We start from the raw sequence: 20,036 nt of genomic DNA on the forward strand, positions 1-20,036 counted from the left end.
GTCCCATCCTGGCCCTCTGCACCTCTGTCCAGCATTCTGCTCCAAGCCAACGCCCGCCTCCTGCTTACCAATCTCGAGTGGCTAGATTTCCTGAAAGTCTCCCCACCTCTGCTCCAGCCCCACCTGGATGCCAGCCTCCCTGCCTCAAGCACTCTTCTGCATCTGTGAGCCCCTCCCATGCTTGGTCCAGACACTCATCCAGTGTTCACACATCTGCCTTACCAAACTCTTCACCCCACCTGCATACCCACCCTCTTCCCCTTCTGTGCTTTATCTCCACCTTCAATTCTCACTACCCCCTTTGGCCCGCAGCAAAGGAAGCTCCAGGAGAGACAGCAGCGACTGTCAGACTGTCATCTCCTACCCTGCTGACACCTCAGGATACATTAGAGGGGCGGGGGGGAGGGGGGAGTGCTGAAGGGACGCGATAGATACTTGCAGAAGTGGTGGGGTCGCAATGGCAATGTCATGAGATTGACCAAACCATGTTATGTGAACACATAAATAAGTCACAACGAATCTCACTATTAGGGATAATTATAATTCACCAAGAAAAATTTAAAACATTAAACAATCTCAGGAAGGAAGGAAATGGTAAATTAAAAGTAATTTGTCTGAAGAGGAAATAATAGTTAAGATTGACCTAATAGGCAACAAATATCACATTGAGCATGTTACATAGGTAATCTCATTTGCTATTTACAACAAATCTGTGTGACTGATACCACACTGGACCTGTTTTACAGGGGAAGCCATGAGCCAAGGCAATAATGTGGCAGAAACATGGTCATAGGGCATTTGTGAGGAGCTAAATCTGATCTTCTGACACCAGAATTATTGTCCTTTGACTTTTGATTACTTAGGTATGCATGAAAACTTTTGTTAACTATGATATTAAAAAATCTCAACAGAGCTATTGGGACAAACCATCCTGATTGATTTATGTGCATTAATCCTCAAACAAAGTGGTAGAGTGGAAGACTTGTTCACAACTATAATATATTTATTTTGTCCTAACATCAAACCTTAGAGCAAAATTTACTTTTCTGAAAGAAAAACAATTCAACAAGTTCAACTTTCTCTCTTATTTCTCTCTCAGGAAATGTTATTATGTTACCATTTTCCCCTGGAGGACTTCAGATTCTATATTGAGAGGCAAAAGAAATGGTCATAGTAATAACCTCCATGGTTTTCAGTATTATATTAGTTGATTTATAAAGGAGAATTGAAAAGAAATATACCTGTTTCCAAATTGTGTCAAAATAATATTTGACTCATTTTGTAATCTTAAAATTGATAAAGTATACTACAGTAAAGAAAGTATATTATATAAGGATTTCATATCCTTATAAGTTATGTTTATTTCTGTTTTTTTTCCTTAGTGAATGTGAGTGGTCTTTATCTCCTCAGAAATAAAGTATCTTTCATTACTCAGAAATAGAGCTCAAGGTGATTTTGATATGGCATTGTTCTATCTCAGAGTTCTGCAATTCTACTTCATTTTCCTCTACTGTGTCTTGTATCTCCAACAGGAAAAGGAATAAACCTGGGAGAAAAGGAAAAGAAATATTAGTGAAGAATAGGAGAACAATTTAAAAAGAATTATAAAGATGGAGTTTACCTACCATGAGCCCTTTCAGTTCAACACCTGTGCCGGTCAGGTTTCCACAGGAAGCAGAACCAATAGGCGTATGTCTCGGGAGAGTTAGTGGAAATTGGCTCACACCATCATGGAGGCTGAGAGTCCCACAGTCTGCTGTCTGCAAGCTGGGGAACCACCAATGGTATGATTTGGTGAGGCCAAAGGCCTGAGGACGGAGCAGCTGCTAGTATAAGTCTAGGTCTGAGACCTAAGGCTTGAGATCTAGGAGCACAGATGTCTATGGCAGGGGAATATAGATGTCTCAGATCTAATGGGAGATGAATTCACCCTTTTCCACCTGTTATTTTACTTGGACTCTCAAAGGATTGGTTGGCGCTGCCCACCTTGGGTGATATGTCATCTACTGACTCCAATGCAAATTCTGCAGGAATAAGTAGTCATATTGGTAACCTCCTATGGTTCTGTTTCTTCGGAGTCTCTGACTAATATGAGTGTAATAGTCCTCAGGAACTGATGATTAAAGTTAGTTCAAATTTGAGGCTCAGGGCTAATATTGAGGAGAGACACATTGACAGGGAAATACTGTCTGCTCCTCAAGCAAGAGAGAAGACTGATTTAGACAAAGAAAAACAGGACTGAACTAATTAACCCAAATGAGTCCTAGTCCTCCGATGCAAAATCCATGTGTGTCCATTATGACTCTGGAGGTAAATGTCTTCAGCAAATTCATGTTTATTTCTAAATGACCTGGAATAGATTTGGAATGCTCTTTAAAGGTAAGTAACCACTATAAAAATGGGCTTTGTAAGCTTTGTGATTGTGGTATGCCTTCATATAGGTCTTGCTAAATATTATGCTGAGATAGGAGTTCACACTTTAAATTATACATAATAAACCTACAAGTATATTTTTAGTTCTTCCCTTTTCTTTCCAAATGTAAATGTGAGATTCAGAGTAATTTTTTTTAAAAATTTTAATATATTTTTTTTAGTTTTAGGTGGACACAATATCTTTATTTTATTTTTATGAGCTGTTGAGGATCAAATCCAGCACCCCACACATGCCAGGCGAGCACACTACCAGTTGAGCCACATCCCCAGCCCTCAAACATAGTAATTTTTGATTCTGTTACTGGCCTTTGGCATGTAATTCTAAATGCCTCTCAAGTCCTTCTAAGACCATTAATGAACACTGATGACTAAATATTTTCAAAATTTCAAGTCTGAAATTGAGCTGTCACATAATGCCTTCTATTAGAAGACAATTTTTCCACAGAAAAATAAAAGTCACTCTTATCAACCTGTTTTTCCTAATGCAGTATTTGAAAAGGAAGATCTAACTAATCAAAAAACTGACTAATATTTCCTTGGTATTATTTATGTGCATGTAATTGCATATAATTTTTATTGATAAATGACCTTAGCATGTCTGGAGTATATATTTATTTTTCATAGTGTGATATCTTTTATTGTCCTATAAGATTCAATGTTCTGATACTCTTGGTCTATGATTTTGTGGGTTTTTTTGTTTTTTGTTTGTTTGTTTACTGTCTCACTCTATAATACGAATGATAGATTTATAAAAATATTAGATAATATTTTATTTTTCTCTGTTGTCACTATGATTGTTAAGACAATTAGATGTCAGGGTTTGGAGTGTGTAAGAGAATCTTTGATAATCATTCTATCATTTCAGTACTGTTCGTAGCTTTTTATCTGCTGTTATGTGTGTATATATTTATTAATATGTATGTGGTTCTGATATAGAAATTAATTAGCTTAGAGGGATTCCAGTTTTTCTTATTTGAAAATTTTATAATATTCTACAAAGATGTTTTTGTTTGTATTACAGCCCATTTTTACATGTTTTTATGTATTAAAATAATTAATTTGAACATTTTTCCATATGTGAATGATTCTTAGATTAGATAATTATTTAAGAAATTATCAGCTGCTTCTTTTTCCCTTTTCTTTTTTCTCTTTACCTTAAGCAAGGCTGTAGAGAATATGGGTTGTATACTAGATTGAAGAACCAGGAAGCCCGAATTCAGATCAAAGCTTAATAGTTGAGTGTTCTTTGATGTTTAAAACAAGAAGTTTTTAAAATTTGTCATCCTTAAAATCCTCCCACTATCTTCCAGGGTTGTGGTGAGAACTGGGTGGAATGTGTAATCAAAGCCGTTAGAGTGCAGCCTGATACACTCTCTGCACTATGTATTTGTAGATATAGGAGTCTATTTGCCTCAATCACTTAGTCTATTTTTTTTCTTTCATGGATGGATAAGGAAGTACATATTGAAGTGTTGAAATTGCCTTGGTTGGATTTTCTTACATTAAATATATACAATTTTCTTGGGAAAATACTCATTTGACTATATTATGATATTTGTGGGAATACCACACTATGGCTGTACCTCCAGCTAAAATTTTAAAGAAACTATAGCTTTCAGAAATCAAAATCTCCATGATTTACCATATCGCATCTTTGAAAAGAAGCTCTTAGAACTTTTTATTACTCTTCTGAACAGACCAAAACATTTTCTCTGCTGAGTTACATTCCCTTTCCTGTTGGTTGCTTGTGTGTCTGTAACAGGTGCACATTTTGATAATCACAAGATGTCTCTGCTGGAAGGGACCTTGCCCATCTCTCAGTGTACAAGATATCTTCCCTTCACAGAGGGGGCAGCTAAGGCCAGAGAGGCTGAGTGACCTCCGCAGGGAACCTGAGCCCACTTCAGGCTTCTTTCAGGAACTCAGAAGTAATCACAAAGACCTACAAAGAAAACTTTATGATTTCACTCCTGCCTGTTTCTCTGAGCTCAGAATATCATTTCTAGTTTATCATATTAAGAAATAATATTAAAACCAACTGAAATGGCATGAAAACTCACTTTCAAGGGCCCCTGGCTCAAACACTGGCTCTAGCTCCCCCAGTTTCCCACATGACTCAAGTGGTGTGAATGTGTTACTTTGTAGTCCCTGGGATTGGTAAATTTTTCACTAATTATTTATTTGGAAAATTGATCATACAGCGTGACAGATACAGCTGTGATGGCACTTGTGTTCTCGTCACATGAGCTAGTTTGACAGGTACCTGTCATTTAAGAGAATTGATTGTTTTCTTATTTTCTTTGATAGACTTCATGGCAATTCAAAAGGATTGGTGTCATATCTTCTCAAAGTTCCTGTGCCAGAACATCTGTCATCCTACAGAAGTCCCAAAGTAAGTTGTCCCCAAAATGCAAAGTCCAGCTTGATTCCCCATTGTGTAGCATGCTGTTAAAAGCCCTCTAGATAACACTGTCCCATTCCAAGTGCAGACCACACATCTTTGGTGAATGTTAAGGGTAACCTGCTGTGTGGAGAGAAGAGGTCATGTATAATGTTTTGTCAGATGTGACTTCAGCCTCTCCTATCTTTGGTTCTAAGTTTAGAAGCAGGGCAGTTTGCTTTTTAACCCAACACAGAGGGGTTTTATTTATGCTTTTTTTGTGGATACCTCAGATACAGCCTAGATTTGCAATGTCCTAAAAGCTCCTAAGCAAAATTACAGTATGGAGGTGGGCCATATTCTCCCTAACAGCAAGTGTGTGTGTTGGGGGGGCACACAGGCACGCACACATGGGTGCCCATGAAGCTCCAGAAGTCAACAACTAGATGCAAACTCACCAGTTGCCCCCTGTACCTCGACCCCAAGGGCTCAGAGAGTGCAGGTGAGATACTTCCAGCTCTGGAGGGGTCCTCACAGTGCTTCGTGGGGGAGGCAGGGTACAATTACAGCACCCAGAAAGCCCTCGTGCCAGATCATAACTTTAACAACCTAGGCATCGTCATCCTCACTGCAGACTTTTGAAACTGAGCTGAGAGGAGCAGAGTTATGGAACTCCATGATGGGATGAATCTGTGATGTTATATGGTGCCTAGTTTTAATACCTAGATAAAGAACTTTTCAGTAGTGTCCTTTAGTGTCCAGAAGGTTGATTGTGTTGTTATATAGCACACACCCACACCTGTGCTTCAGTTGAGGTCCTATCCTGATCCAAGAGCTGCTTAATGTACTGGATGGATATGCTGAAATTTGTGTTAGTAATACCCTTTGATAGTCATCTTATAAGTGCTATTTAAAACTAGAAATTGTGCACTGATTTGCATTCTGCCATGTTATATGACAGTGCTGTTTCCATAAACCTTTAAGTGGAACAGTGGAATGAATCTGACCTCACTTTCCTACTTTCCTGTGGGCATAGATGAATATACCACAGTGAATCTTACCATCACATATATCCCCAGGACACTAACTAAAAACAAATAACCAAAAGTGAACAACAGAAAGATCATTCAAGCAGAGGGGAAGGGAATTGGGGTAAGGAGGAGGGGAGGGACAGGTAAAGTACTAGGGACTGAACTATAGAAAATTGTATTCCATGCTTTTATGATGATGTCGAAATGACTCCTAAAGCTAAGTATAACTAGAAGAAGAAACAGTAAAAATGAATTAAAAATTAAAAAGGAATGCAAAAATGTTAATTATGATTTAAGAATTATTAAAACCTTGCCAATCTGATAGGTTTAAATGTTTTGTTATATCTCTTTCCTATAATTTTAACATCTTTTATCCTTATTAACTTTAAGCATTTATGACAATAATATTACAATATGTATTATGTAATAACTATTATATTAGCTTTTGTTCTTTGTTGAATTGCTTATGTAATAATATGTGAGGTCTGCATGAATTAAGTGAATTTACCTCATGAATGCATTTATACTACAAATGTACTAGTACCCCTTTGTCTGTGGAAGATATGTTTCAAGATACCTAATAAATGTGTGAAACTGAATAGGACCCAAAACTGTAAAGCTACTAAATAGGTCTTTAGACACATTGCTAAATGGCAAGGAAATCGGACAACGTGTCATATGGGCAATTGTGAAAAGTCAATTTAGATTCAGTGCTTAAGAGTGGTAGAGAAGCAGCCTCCCCTGATAATGGGAAGAAAATTTGTATTCATTTCTTTGAATGCTTTTGGTCCATTGCTCAGCTGAAGAAATTTTCATGTGAAGAGACATCATTGCATTCCCTTAGTTCCTATTTGGCTGCCAAGAGATTAAGTTTATGCTCTGGTGACTGATTAATTCCCACTCTGTGGAACAGCTCATATTTGCAGGCATTCAGGGAGATAAACAGGAAAAACTCTAAATTCCTTTTTGTAAGTGTTTATTTATTTATTTTTATTTTCACTTTCAAGTTAAGCTGAAAGTCTGTAACACCAGATATTAAGCCTCAGGTTTGGTTTCCGGTTAATAACTTTCTCTGTTTTGGTTCCCTTTGATTTTTCTTCTCCTGAAATTAGATATTTCATTTCTGAAATTAATCTCAGTGGGTGCCTATTAACTGGGTGCAGACCACAACAATACCTAACCAACAACTCCATAGTTCCTTTCCTTGGCTTGGTTTCTGATCTTTGTGAAGAATGGAATTTAGAAGTTTATTACTGACCAGAAAAATGTAGAAAACCAGAACTGGAAGGTCTCTTTTGAGATGGGGCAGCAATCTTGGATTAGTCACAAATCAATGAAGACTGACTGCAGCAAAGAAGCAAGAGTCAAAACAAATATTCTCCCCCTAGTGTTTGTTCTGCATCATAGACAAGAAAATATGAGCTAGAAATGAACTAGGATCAACTACAGATCAGGCTGTTGAAAGGAGATTGAAAGTACTGATAGTTACCCCCCACCAGACACACCTTACCCTGAAATCTGGCTTCTGCATTTCTTTGCTATTTGTCAAAATGACTCCTAAAGCTATGTATAACTAGCAGAAGAACCAGTAAAAATAAATTAAAAATGAAAAAGGAATGTTAACTATAATTTAAGAATTATTAAAACCTTTCCAATCTGATAGGTTTAAATGTTTTGTTATATCTCTTTCCTATAATTTTAACATCTTTTATCCAATTTTAACATCTTTTAGCCAATTTTCTGTATAACAGATTTCAGCTTGTTTATCCTTGCAAGTGGTTTGGATTTTTTTCTTTGCTGTCATAGACAGGATAACTGAAAATTGTCTTGAATAGTATACGGTGCCAACAGGGAAGCTAGGGCCAGCGGGTAGATGCTCTAAGGAAACTAGGAAATTCTAACAAGTAGATTTGTCTTTATAAAGTTACAATAATCGTCCTCCAGGTCTTCATTCATTCTTCAAGGTTATTTCCTACAGGGTTTTAATTTTGTATGAAGAGCAAAACTCTAAGTACCCTTGGAAGAGACAGCAACTTGAGTTAAATATGCATCAGTGGGAGCCTGATGGAAAATTGTTTCCAAGAACCAGAGTTGATAACATGTTTATGTTCAAAGTTTAAGTTGTTCAGGGGAAGAGGAGCATGATGCATTATGAGAAGCCAAACTGGGGTTGGACCTAGTGTCTTCCTGGAATTGGACCAATGAACTAGCACTTTTAATCTAATTTCGCATATTAAAACTGTTAGGTCATTACTCTGACATATTGATGTTGACTCACTATTAACCCTTTTCCACTCTAGAAAAAAGAACGTGCTTTGAAAAGTACTTGAAGCAGGACTATATATTTTCCAAAGTCAAAGAGAATGAGATTATGTTACAAAAATACTAAACATGGATGCCTATTCACAAATCAAAATGTATTGTAACCTATTTGAAATCCCAGATGAGTAAAATGTTCTAGATATTCTGGTGATGTGAAAATAAATATAAAAAGATGAATACTATATCCAGATATATGAATTACATAGAAATGAGAATTTTCTTTCTTGGATTGTGCATCAAATATATGGCCATGTCTGTTTTACTTACGTTGCATGACACTATGTCACCAATGTGAATTGATAGCTCTATTACTCTGTAAAAGATATTGCTGAGATTTGCTAGTTCATGTTTCATGTGCAACATTTTTTTCATTTCTTGGAAAATTCATTTAATCTGACAGCTCTAATTTTACAGAATTGCTCTTTCAAGACCTATCTGAGGTTGCTCTTTATATCAGTATTGCACAACCTCCTTCATATTTTCTCAGCTCACAATCTAGACATAACTCTCACAAAACAATGTGCATATTTTATTGTCTGTATTTCTGCTGTCTTTGCCAATATGCTAAGAAGACTGGAGTATGGTCTTTGGAGACAAACTTGCTAACCCCAAGCATTTCAAGGGTGAAGTTCATATCTCAAAAAACATAGTCCCTAGAACATCCACAGATGCCCCGAATAAACACTGAGCATTCCATACCTTCTTTTTCTATGCAGTTTATCATATGCATCCATAGGTGTCTAAAAATAGTTCCTTTCATGTAAAGTAGAATGCAGAGAAATTGTGTTAGTCTTATAGCCTGAGTGGTAATAGGATATGACCTATCCTATTAGATCCTGTGATAGGATATGACCAATTGACTTTCTGGTAAAATTAAAAACTTTATTCTCTCCTTGTAAATAAAATTACAAAAAAGTATTCCCTTTCCTTTCTCTTTACCTATGGCCTGTCACTCCCTGTAGTATGAACACTGGCTGGCCTTCAGTGTTTCTTTTGATATTTCCCCCACTCTTCACCCATTTGTGTGTTCAGTTTGTATAAAGTTCTAAATATTTATTTCAAGTCTCCTCTTCTTCCTAAACCAGTGAACTTTAGACAATTGTTTAATTGTCCATTTTTCCCTGAAAACTCTTCCTATTATGGTCAGTTGTGGACACTCTCAATGACCCTTCCTTCTTTATCCACAAGTGTTGGCCACAGGGGGATAAGGTAATTTGAACATAAGACTAAAATGACATATAAGTTTTTATAAAGAATTTCAGAGAGGATCCCACAATTTAATGTATTTCCCTCACATTAAGATGTTCAACCCTAGTCTTCCTCTTAGCCCGTTTTGCTGACTTCATCCTAGAAGGCAGCCAATTGCTTTGCCCATCTCCACCATTTGCAGCTGGGGTTTCCCTGGTGCACTTTGAAGGCCCTGTAGACTTGGCTCTGGTGTTGTTTCTGTTGCCTACGGGGCTGTAGTAGATACCAGTAGTACTAACAGTGCACCACGTTGCAGCCAATGTCCTCCAAATGCAGTCATTAATTTAATCTTCACAACAAACCAAAGAGAGTAGAACTATCATTTTCTACAACTTTGTCCTTCTTTTTCAAAGGTGCTTTGACATTTAAAGTTTCTCTTCATATGCACAATAGTTTTACAATTAATTTTGCAATTTTGACAAAAAAACACACCTGCTATAACTTGATTGAGTTTACACTCAATGCCAATGCAGTGATCAATTCCAATGCTCTGTATCAATTTAGAGAGGGTTGGCATCTTAATACTACTGCATGTTTCCAACCATGAATATGCTACGTCTATTCATTCAGGTCTTCATAACATGTCACCGCAGCGTTTTTTTTAGTTGACAGGTCTTTCCCATCTTTTAATTAGTTATTCCTTTTTCATATTTCCATACTATGTTTAAAATTTCAATTCCTAATTTTCTATTTCTAATATATGAAATATCATTGATTTTTACATCAAAGTTGTATACAGTATCAACCTAAACTCATTCATTATATTTGGTCGCATTCAAAGATTTTCAGATTTTTTCCCCATAGACTAGGGATAAGCAACCTTTAAAAAATAGGATCGTGGACTGGGGTTGTGGCTCAGGGGTAGAGCACTCGCCTAGAATATGCAAGACCCTGAGTTTGATCCTCAGCACCATATAAAAACAATAAATAAAATAAAGGTATTGTGTCCAACTACAACATTTTTCCCCTTTCAATTTCCTTGTGAAGTCAGATGCTACTTAAATGCATGTGAATTTGCATACAAATGTTTTAAATTTCTCAGTTATTTTCTTGTTATTAATTGATCATTTAATCCCATATTTGTCACTGCATGTATTCTGTAAGACTTGAATCTTTTTTCATTTACAAAAATAAAATATTTAAATAAAAAAAGGTTCGTGCAGAAATGTACTTTGCAAGCTATATGTTTCTTTCTTAAACTCCTCAACTCTGCCACAGTGTGAAAGAAAGTGGTCAGAAATTATGTCCACACAAATGAACATGGCTGTGTTCTACCATTTTGTTGATTGGTGTTTGAATGTTAAGGCCACCTTGCATTATGTGACAACCTTTGCTGGTAAGGACTTATCATCACATAGTATTGGTTCCACTTGCTCAGCTCCTGTGTGGCTCCCTGCATGTATGCTCATGAGGAGTGTCCACCAGTAGTTTCCAATTGTTCTAATGTCTTTGTCAAGTTTTTGCATCAGGATGATGTTAGCATCATAGAAAGAGTTAATTACTTTCTCTTCCTTTTATTTTCTGGAGGAATTTGTGTTTAAGTTTTATTATTTCTTCTCGAAGTTTTGGAGAGAACTCACCTGGGACCTGCATTTTTCCTTTCTGGACATTGTTAACCTAAAGACTCAAATTCTCGAATAAATACCTGGATATTCATGGCATCTCTTTCTTCTTTAATACAGGTCTTGTAGGTTGTGTTCTGTAAGGGATTTTTCCATGGAAGCCATAGTTTCAAGTTTCATGGCATAAATTTAATCATGGTGCTTTATTATTATTCTTAAAATATCTGTATGAACAGAATGCTCTATTATTATCCTTTAAAACACGGTAGTTATATAGTGATATAAAGTCTCTGCTTCCTGATGTTGGTTATTTCTGTTTCCTTTCTCTCCTGATAAATCAGATTAGAAATTTATTAATTTACTGATTTCCTCAAAGAACCAATTTTGTTTTTGTAATTTTTTCCTACTTAATTTTTCTGCTTTGTTATAACTGATTTCTACTCTGATTCTTATTATTTCCTATTCTCAACTTTAAAGTTTCGCTTGTCTTTCCTTGTGTCATAGATAAAAGGTCCGTTCTGTGAGGTCATAGGTTTGATACTTTTCTTTGAAAATACACATATTCATTGCTAAATGCATCCTAATAATAGTGCTTGAATTGCATCCCACAGAGTTTCATATATTTTCGTTTTATTTCATATTAAACACTTTTCCCCTTTTAATTTCCTTGTGAAATCAGATACTACTTAAATACATGTGATTTTGCATATAAATGTTTTAAATTTCTCAGTTGTTTCTTGTTATTAATTGATCATTTAATCCCATATTTGTCATTGCATGTATTTTAAGACTTGAATCCTTTTGCATGTACAAAATTTGATGGTCTAAAATATGCCTTATATTGGTAAATGTTTTATGTGTTCTTAAAAAAACATGAGTTTTTTGATGTTTCCTGCAATACCTCCCAAACATCAATTAGGTCATATTGGTTAGCAATGTTGTTTAAGTAATATTCATATTAAATTTCTTTTTATTCTATAAAAATAGAATAAAATAGCTGTCCAAAGAGAAGGCAGTTGTAATCTTCAGCTATAAATACTGATTATGAATTTCTTTGGCATCCCTATCATTTTTGCCTATCATGTATTTTGAAGCTCATTAGTGGGTACTTAAATACTTTTAAAATCCTCTCAAGAAATTGATCTCTTTATTCTAGAGTGGCTTTCTTTTACCTTGCCAATATTCATTGCTTTTTTCTCTACTTTATCCAACCTTAATATAGATACTCAAACTTCCTCTTGATTAGATTTGCCAAGGTGTTTTTTTTTCTCATATGTTAATTAGCCTTTTACATTGGATGTGATTAAGTAGGAACCAAGGCACACTCACCTGTAATCCCAGCAACTGAGTGGCTGAGGCAGAAGGATTGGGTTTATGGTGTCACAAGTTCAGTCCGTGGTAGTAAGCCCAGAGGTTTGAGGCCATTCTGGACAACATAGCAAGGCCCTATCTGAAATAAGAGAAAACAACAAAACATATATATCTGATGTGATTGTTCATATTGCAAGATTCAAATGTATCTTCTTCCTACATATTCTTCTTTTGTTCTTCTATGCCTTTTTTTGGAGTTAATTGTATTAAAGTGTTCTCAATTTATCTCATGTTATCATATTAGCTTTAAATCTTTATTATTTCAATCCTTACTCTGTGCTTTATATCATCCTTTACATATTTAACTTACTGGCCTCCCGCCCAATGATAGTAGAGTTTATGGGTATATTAAAATAGTAATTTGCATTCCTCCCACTGAATTACTATTCTCTTATTTTAATTTTTGCATGTTAATATTCCATACTTCCTATTACTTGTGTTTAAAGAATCAACTTAAATGATAAAAAGCCTTTACTGAAGTTACCTGTTATGGTTTGGGTCTGAGGTCCAAAGCTCCTGTTAATGCAGGAATATGCAGAGGTGAAATGACTGGATTATGGGAGCTGAAACCCTATCAGTCCATCCTAGATTGAATAGCCTGGGTGCTAAATGTAGGCAGGTGGGGCATGGCTGGAGGATGTGGGTCACAGGGTGGGGTGGGGGTCCCTGTACATTGTATGTGCCCTGTAGCCCCTTCTCCTCCCTCCCTCCCTCTACTTCATGGCTGGCATGAGTGTAGCAGTGTTCCTCTGTCACACCTTTCCTCCTTGGTGTTCTGCCTTATCTTGGGCCCAAAGCGACAGAGTCAGCCTACCATGGACTGAACCTCTGAACCATGAGCCCAAAGTAAACCCCTCCTTCTCTTAAGTTATTCTTGTTAGGTATTTTGATCACAGTGAGGAAAATGTGACCAGCACATTACTGCTCAAGTTTCCTTTTGTATAGATGAATATCTGCATCTGGGCTGGTCTTCCTTCTGTCTGTCTCGACTGTAATTATCCTGGAACTCTGGGGATGTGGTTTTAAGATGTGGGGAGGGGAGGCATTCTAGTCTATCATCTAGTTAGTCTGAGATCCTTGGGGAAGGGAAAAACCTTTTCCTCTAAGTTCAGGACTCTCCAGATGTATTTTAAAATGGCCCCTTTTCTCTCCCCATGCCAGAGCCAGGAAGGGGACTTTCTTTTGGCTCCTCATACAGAAGAACTGTGTGACCAGCAGGCAAAGCTCAGGGTGGCTGGTGTTCCCCTAAGATTGCTTTCCACTCTTTAGTGAGTTGTTGTCAAGTCACATGGATTTGTCAAAGTTATCCTGCCAGTTCCTAACTGTTTATCCACACAGTGGCTTCTTCTGAAGGCAAGATGATCTGGGTGGATTCTCTGTATTTGCCTGAATCTCCAACATTTTCAAGGGCAGATTACTTTGCTACACCAATTTTGTTCGATTTAAGAAAAATCATGGATTATTATGTTTTTCAGTTTCTTTCTTTCTTATTTCTTATTTTAAGCTGTAACTGATAACTTGTAAAATCTTTATATATTGTACCTGAAACTGGAAGTGGAAAATATCTTTAATAATTGGTTTTTAATTTTTTTATTTTGCCAATAATTCTAATATCTGTGTCAATTCCATATCTGACTTATTTGATTCATTTGTCTCTTCATTGCTGATTTTGTGTTTACCTGCTTTCCTGTATTCTTTCCCATATCTTTTGCTAGATGCCACACATTGTAAATTATACCTTGTTTTGAAATATCCTTAAAATATTCCCAATATTTGTTCTGGGATGTATTAACTTATTTTGAAATAGTTCTGAGTTTTCAGGTATTGGTTTTATGGTTTGTTAAGCAAAACTGAAGAAGCATAGTCTAGGATGCATTATTCTCTGCTGCTCAGGAGGGTAAGATCTTTCTGCATAACCAGCCCTATCCCTCCATGATCCCGAGGGTGTCCAGTCTGGTTAGTGGGAGCAGGACTTCTAGGGACTGGTTCTTCCCATTCTTCCAGGTCATTTTTTTCTTTAGCTTCAAGGAGCCTCTTAGTCACACACACTGATGAACACTAGTCTAATGTCCTAGGAAGATCCTCCTCAGACCTCTCCACCTGCCTGGCTTTGCAGTTGTCCCCTTGGCCTGCTTTTGTAAACTCTAGCAAAACTGGTTTTCCTGGACTCTTGGCTCTGGGAATCTGCCACTCCTCCCTCAGTCCCCTTCCTGTGGGGGGAGGGGGGTTCTTTCTAGGCAAAAACTTGGATATTCTTCATATCTCTCAGGTCTGACTTTCAGAGTCTTTAAATAGTTTGAATACACGTTGTACTATTATTTTTAAGTGTCTTTCAGATGACAGGGTGAATTTTGTCCATTTTAGTTTATCTTCAGGAGAAGTAGAAGGTAAAACTAGTTTTTAATTTATTTATTTGTATACTTCAAGTCTACCTTTGTCCCTTCCCTGCACACTTAACATCATAATCCCGGTCCATTTTCTATGGATTCAGCACAACTGCTCTCCTGCAAGTCATTTCATATTTAAGTGGATCTTACAGGAGAAAGGATACACAAAGATATGTACTCCCTTACTTATGGATGCTTTCAAATTTCACCTATAGACTCTCTAGTTTAATTTTTTAGGAACTGGATTCCGCTTGCAGTATTAACAAAGAAGAATAACATTTTCTTCCTTTATTGGGTTGTAATTCTGTCTGGTCTGTATATTGCCAACCATAATTTAACATCTGCATTAAAAATATAGCAATCCTGGGTTTCATCTTCCAGTGGAAAGGAAAGATGGAAAAACATTTGGAAATTTCTTTCCTTCAACTCCCAACTCAAGTAAATGGAGCAGTATTGAGATTTAATTTAGATTTTAGTCAAAAAGTGTTTTCACTCTTCTGTGTTCATTTTGTCAACATATTCTTTGTGTCCCATTTGTAAAACACAGGCAGTTCTACAGCTAAGTTTTGTCATTGACCTTTGTGAGGTGAATATATATGTACTTATTTTGATGCATAGACCGAGTCTTATTGAAAGTCTTATTTAATTATATAAACTTATTCAAACTATTTAATTCTATACATTTAAATAATATAAACCAAATGCCAATACCAACATTAAAACCCAGGTCTTTCAAGTACAAATGATTTGTGGTTCTTAGGGTTCAGGGACTTTTTTTTTTTTTTTTGGTACCAGGGATTGAACTCAGGGGTGTTGAACCACTGGGCAACAACCTCAGCTATGGAAACCCCGACAGGGTCCCCTTGAGTTGCTTAGGGCCTCACTTTTGCTGAGGCTGCATTTGAATAAATGATCCTCCTTCCTCAGCTTCCTGAGCCTCTGGGATTACAAGTGCACACCATCAGCCCTGCCCAGGACATTTTTTTTTTTTTAAAGCAAAAAGCACCACTGTGGTCATTTCTGTGAAAGAGTGGCAGCAACCTTGAGGAATTGTGCATGGCACACTAATAAGAAATTAAAGCTAAGATGTAGGATGGTATAAACCCCTTCTGAGAAGTCAATTCTAAGAAAAACAAAAGATTGATCACTACTCCTCTATTCATAGGAAGATGCCTTGAAGCATTGTTTCAAAATCAATTAATGCAAAATTTCAATAAATTTTTTTGCACAATCCTGAAGGGCAAACACCTATATTGTTAATTCTATATTTCTAGCTTTAGCTCTCTGGGAACCAGAGGAAACACAGGTTGAAACACTAAGATGACTATGAAGTTCAAAGCTATACATCTTCTCCAAGCTGGAAATATAAACCTATTATAACTTAGCACAGGAGAATAACTATCTTTAACTCAAGTTACCAATTCTTTGCATGACTCAATAGGAAAAAAATGAACTATTTAACTTTCTTATTTCCTTGAATGAAGCTTGGAAGATATTTAATTTTGCCCATGTTATGCAATAGTTTGTAAGGAATCCATGTTGTTTAATACCATGAAGTGAAGGCTGTACCAACTCTGTTCATCTCACAGTATTGTGAGAATGTAGAATAGACCTATTATCATTAAATTGTCCTTTGTTTTCCCTGGAAGAATATCATATTTATTTGAGTAGTAGACAGGGCAGTACATACAGGAACATGAGCAGTGTAACATTGCAAGTAAAGGGTGAGTAGCAGCAGCATCTTAATGGAGGGAATCCCAATTTAAAAGAAATATTAACCAAAAATAGATCCAGTAGCATAAAATTATCCAGTAGCATAACATACTTGATATCCAGGAGTATGTCAATGTTTTGATGAGAATATCTAGAAAAAATGGATTATATATATAAATTGTCTTTCTAATGAATTAGCAAATTACTGAAACCATGGGGAACTAATGAAGCTAGTATTCTGTTAGATTAAGTATGACATAAAAGTATGTAGAGTTTGTCCTGCAGTTTTCTCTGCAGCTGATAAATTGAAACTTAACCAGACATGTAAATAGACTGTGATCTACTCCCAGATCAGGGAACTGGAGTTTGACCAATTACAGCAGCCAAGCTTCCATCAATCACAGGCAGCCAAGTACTCAAACCAAATTCAAATAAAGCAAACCACCTAGCTTTGCTGACCAAGCTCTCCCTGCACCTCACTTTGGCTCTTTGTATGCCACTTCCTCTTCTCAGGTTCTAAATATTGCTGCACACGGGGCAAGGCAAAGCATTCTGAAGCAGTTTTGGTCTGAAATGCAGGTTGATCCAAGAATTGCTAATAAAAGCCAATGATCTGTGAACAGGGTTTGTTGCAAGTCTGTTTCAAGAGTTCCAAAATGAGAGTAACTCAAAGAGGGGAGCTGACTTCTGAGAACACACTCCTGGACACTTGCAGACTTTGCCTAAAACAGGAGGCACTGGAGAATTTGGACTGTGCCCACAGAGGGCAATTACTGCCAGGACATCTAATGACCTTATGTGGCTAGAGAGACACACTGAAGGCTTGACGCTGTTAAGTTGTACAGAATATTTTGTCTTTGAGACATTTGCCAAATTCTAAAATTGTATGCCTATAAATTCTAAATTTGTATACTGATAAAAAAATATATATCAGCCAGAGATCTCTAGAGTTGAGTTCAGAAAACAAGGGCTGAGTATATGTGCATGGTGCTAGTATAGAGTAAATCAAAGACCGAGCTTCCTTAAAACTTGAATTCAGCCTTGACTCTATTCGCCCAGACCAAATTAAGGTGATGAGATACACTATTCACTTTCATAGCAGAGGAGAGTAATAACACTCTGCTGAAATAAAACACAATCTCCAAAGTGCAATAAAAAATCAGTAGGTATACCTAGAGGCAAGATGATGGAAAATACAAAGATACCTATGTGCCAGAACACGTTTAATTATGAATAAGGAAAAAAGAAAAAACGTGAGTAGAAAGATGTCAAATTTAACTAGATTATAGGAAACTAAAAAAAGGAACTAAATAGAAATTCTGGAACTAAAAAGAATGATACCTGAAAATAAAATTAAATAGGAAGCACAAGTGGTTCGGAACCATCCACGACGGTTCTGCAGAAGAGCCTCAGCTCTGGAACCAGACATCCTAGGTCTGAATTCTTCCACTAGTCCTACTAAGGAAGTGAACTTTATTCACTGATTTGGACGATAGATTCTTTATCTTTACCATTTGCATAATAACGTTTATCCCTTAGAATGAAAATGAAATAATACATAAGAAAATCATATAGAACCCTCCACAGATGGAATTTTACCAAAAAGATGTGTTTTTATTCTAATATTAACCCAAAATAATAAAATAGATTATTTTTGCAAGAAATAAGTGCTATCAGGATTTTTTTAAAAAGCCTATTTGTTACTTGAGTTATTTATTGTTTTATTTTGTTTTACTGCAGAATTGAGTTCCTTGTATATTCTGGATATGAACTCATCAGATATATAGTATAGAATATATATTCTGAATATTGTCTCTTGGGGATAAACAAAATATGTGTGCACAGACATCATATATATGATATATAAATATATGTCATGTATAAAATTCCATGACATAACATATTCCTATATATATATGTGTGTGTGTGTGTGTGTGTGTGTATATATATATATATATATATGAATGACATGGAATTTTTTTCAGCCATCAAAAAGCATGATGGACAAATGAATGGACCTAAAAGGTAGTTATTATATTAAGTGAAATAAGTCAGGCACAAAAAGGCAAATGCTGTCTGATCTCCTTCCAGGATGGAATCTGAAACATTGATCTCATGAAAATTTGGAGCAGACACCATCTCTAGCAGTCAGAGAAATGCAAATCAAAACCACCCTAAGATACCATCTCACTCTAGTAAGATTGGCAGCCATTATGAAGTCAAACAACAACAAGTGCTGGCGAGGATGTGGGGAAAAGGGTACTCTTGTACATTGCTGGTGGGACTGCAAATCGGTGCAGTCAATTTGGAAAGCAGTATGGAGATTCCTGGGAAAGCTGGGAATGGAACCACCATTTGACCCAGCTATTGCCCTTCTCAGACTATTCCCTGAAGACCTTAAAAGAGCATACTACAGGGATACTGCCACATCGATGTTCATAGCAGCACAATTCACAATAGCTAGACTGTGGAACCAACCCAGATACCCTTCAATAGATGAATGGATAAAAAATGTGGCATTTATACACAGTGGAGTATTACTCTGCACTAAAAAATGACAAAATCATGGAATTTGCAGGGAAATGGATGGCATTAGAGCAGATCATGCTAAGTGAAGCTAGCCAATCCCTAAAAAACAAATGCCAAATGTCTTCTTTGATATAATGAGAGCAACTAAGAACAGAACAGGAAGGAACAGCAGGAAGAAAAGATTAACATTAAACAGAGACATGAGGTGGGAGGGAAAGGGAGAGAAAAGGGAAATTGCATGGAAATGGAAGGAGACCCTCATTGTTATACAAAATTACATATAAGAGGTTGTGAGGGGAATGGGAAAAAAAACAAGGAGAGAAATGAATTACAGTAGATGGGGTAGAGAGAAAAGATGGGAGGGGAGGGGAGGGGGGATAGTAGAGGATAGGAAAGGTAGCAGAATACAACAGTTACTAATATGGCATTATGTAAAAATGTGGATGTGTAACCGATGTGATTCTACAATCTGTATTTGGGGTAAAAATTGGAGTTCATAACCCACTTAAATCTAATGTATGAAATATGATACGTCAAGAGCTTTGTAATGTTTTGAACAACGAATAAAAAAAAAATTGCAAAAAAAAAAAAAAAAGAAAATTTGGAGCAGAATAGTGGTTACCAAGACTGGGAGAACAGAGGGGAAGAGAGAAGTGTTGGTCAATGGGTACACTCTTATTATTTGAGGACAGAATGGGTGTCAGTGGCCCAGCAGGGTGAATGTAATGAAAAATATTGAATTACATATCTCAAAATCATTAGAAGCTAGGAATTTGAATGACATCGCCATAGTGAAATGATAGAAGTTTAAGTGATGGATATATTAATGAGCCAAGTTGATCACTACTCAATGTCCACATGAACTAAAACATCACATTATACTTCATAAACATGTACGAATATTATGTGTCAATCAAAATATTTTAAAGTCTGTTTTAAAATAAGGAGGCTTATATGAGGGCTGAGAATGCCACAGAAAGTTTGTAGAACTCGAAGATAAGTTGAAAATAGAAGAAATAGTAAATTGAAAGTCTAACCCCAAAAGAAAAGGGCAGCGAGG

This window comes from Marmota flaviventris, chromosome 12 (assembly GCF_047511675.1).
Source record: "Marmota flaviventris isolate mMarFla1 chromosome 12, mMarFla1.hap1, whole genome shotgun sequence".
NCBI lineage: Eukaryota > Metazoa > Chordata > Mammalia > Rodentia > Sciuridae > Marmota > Marmota flaviventris.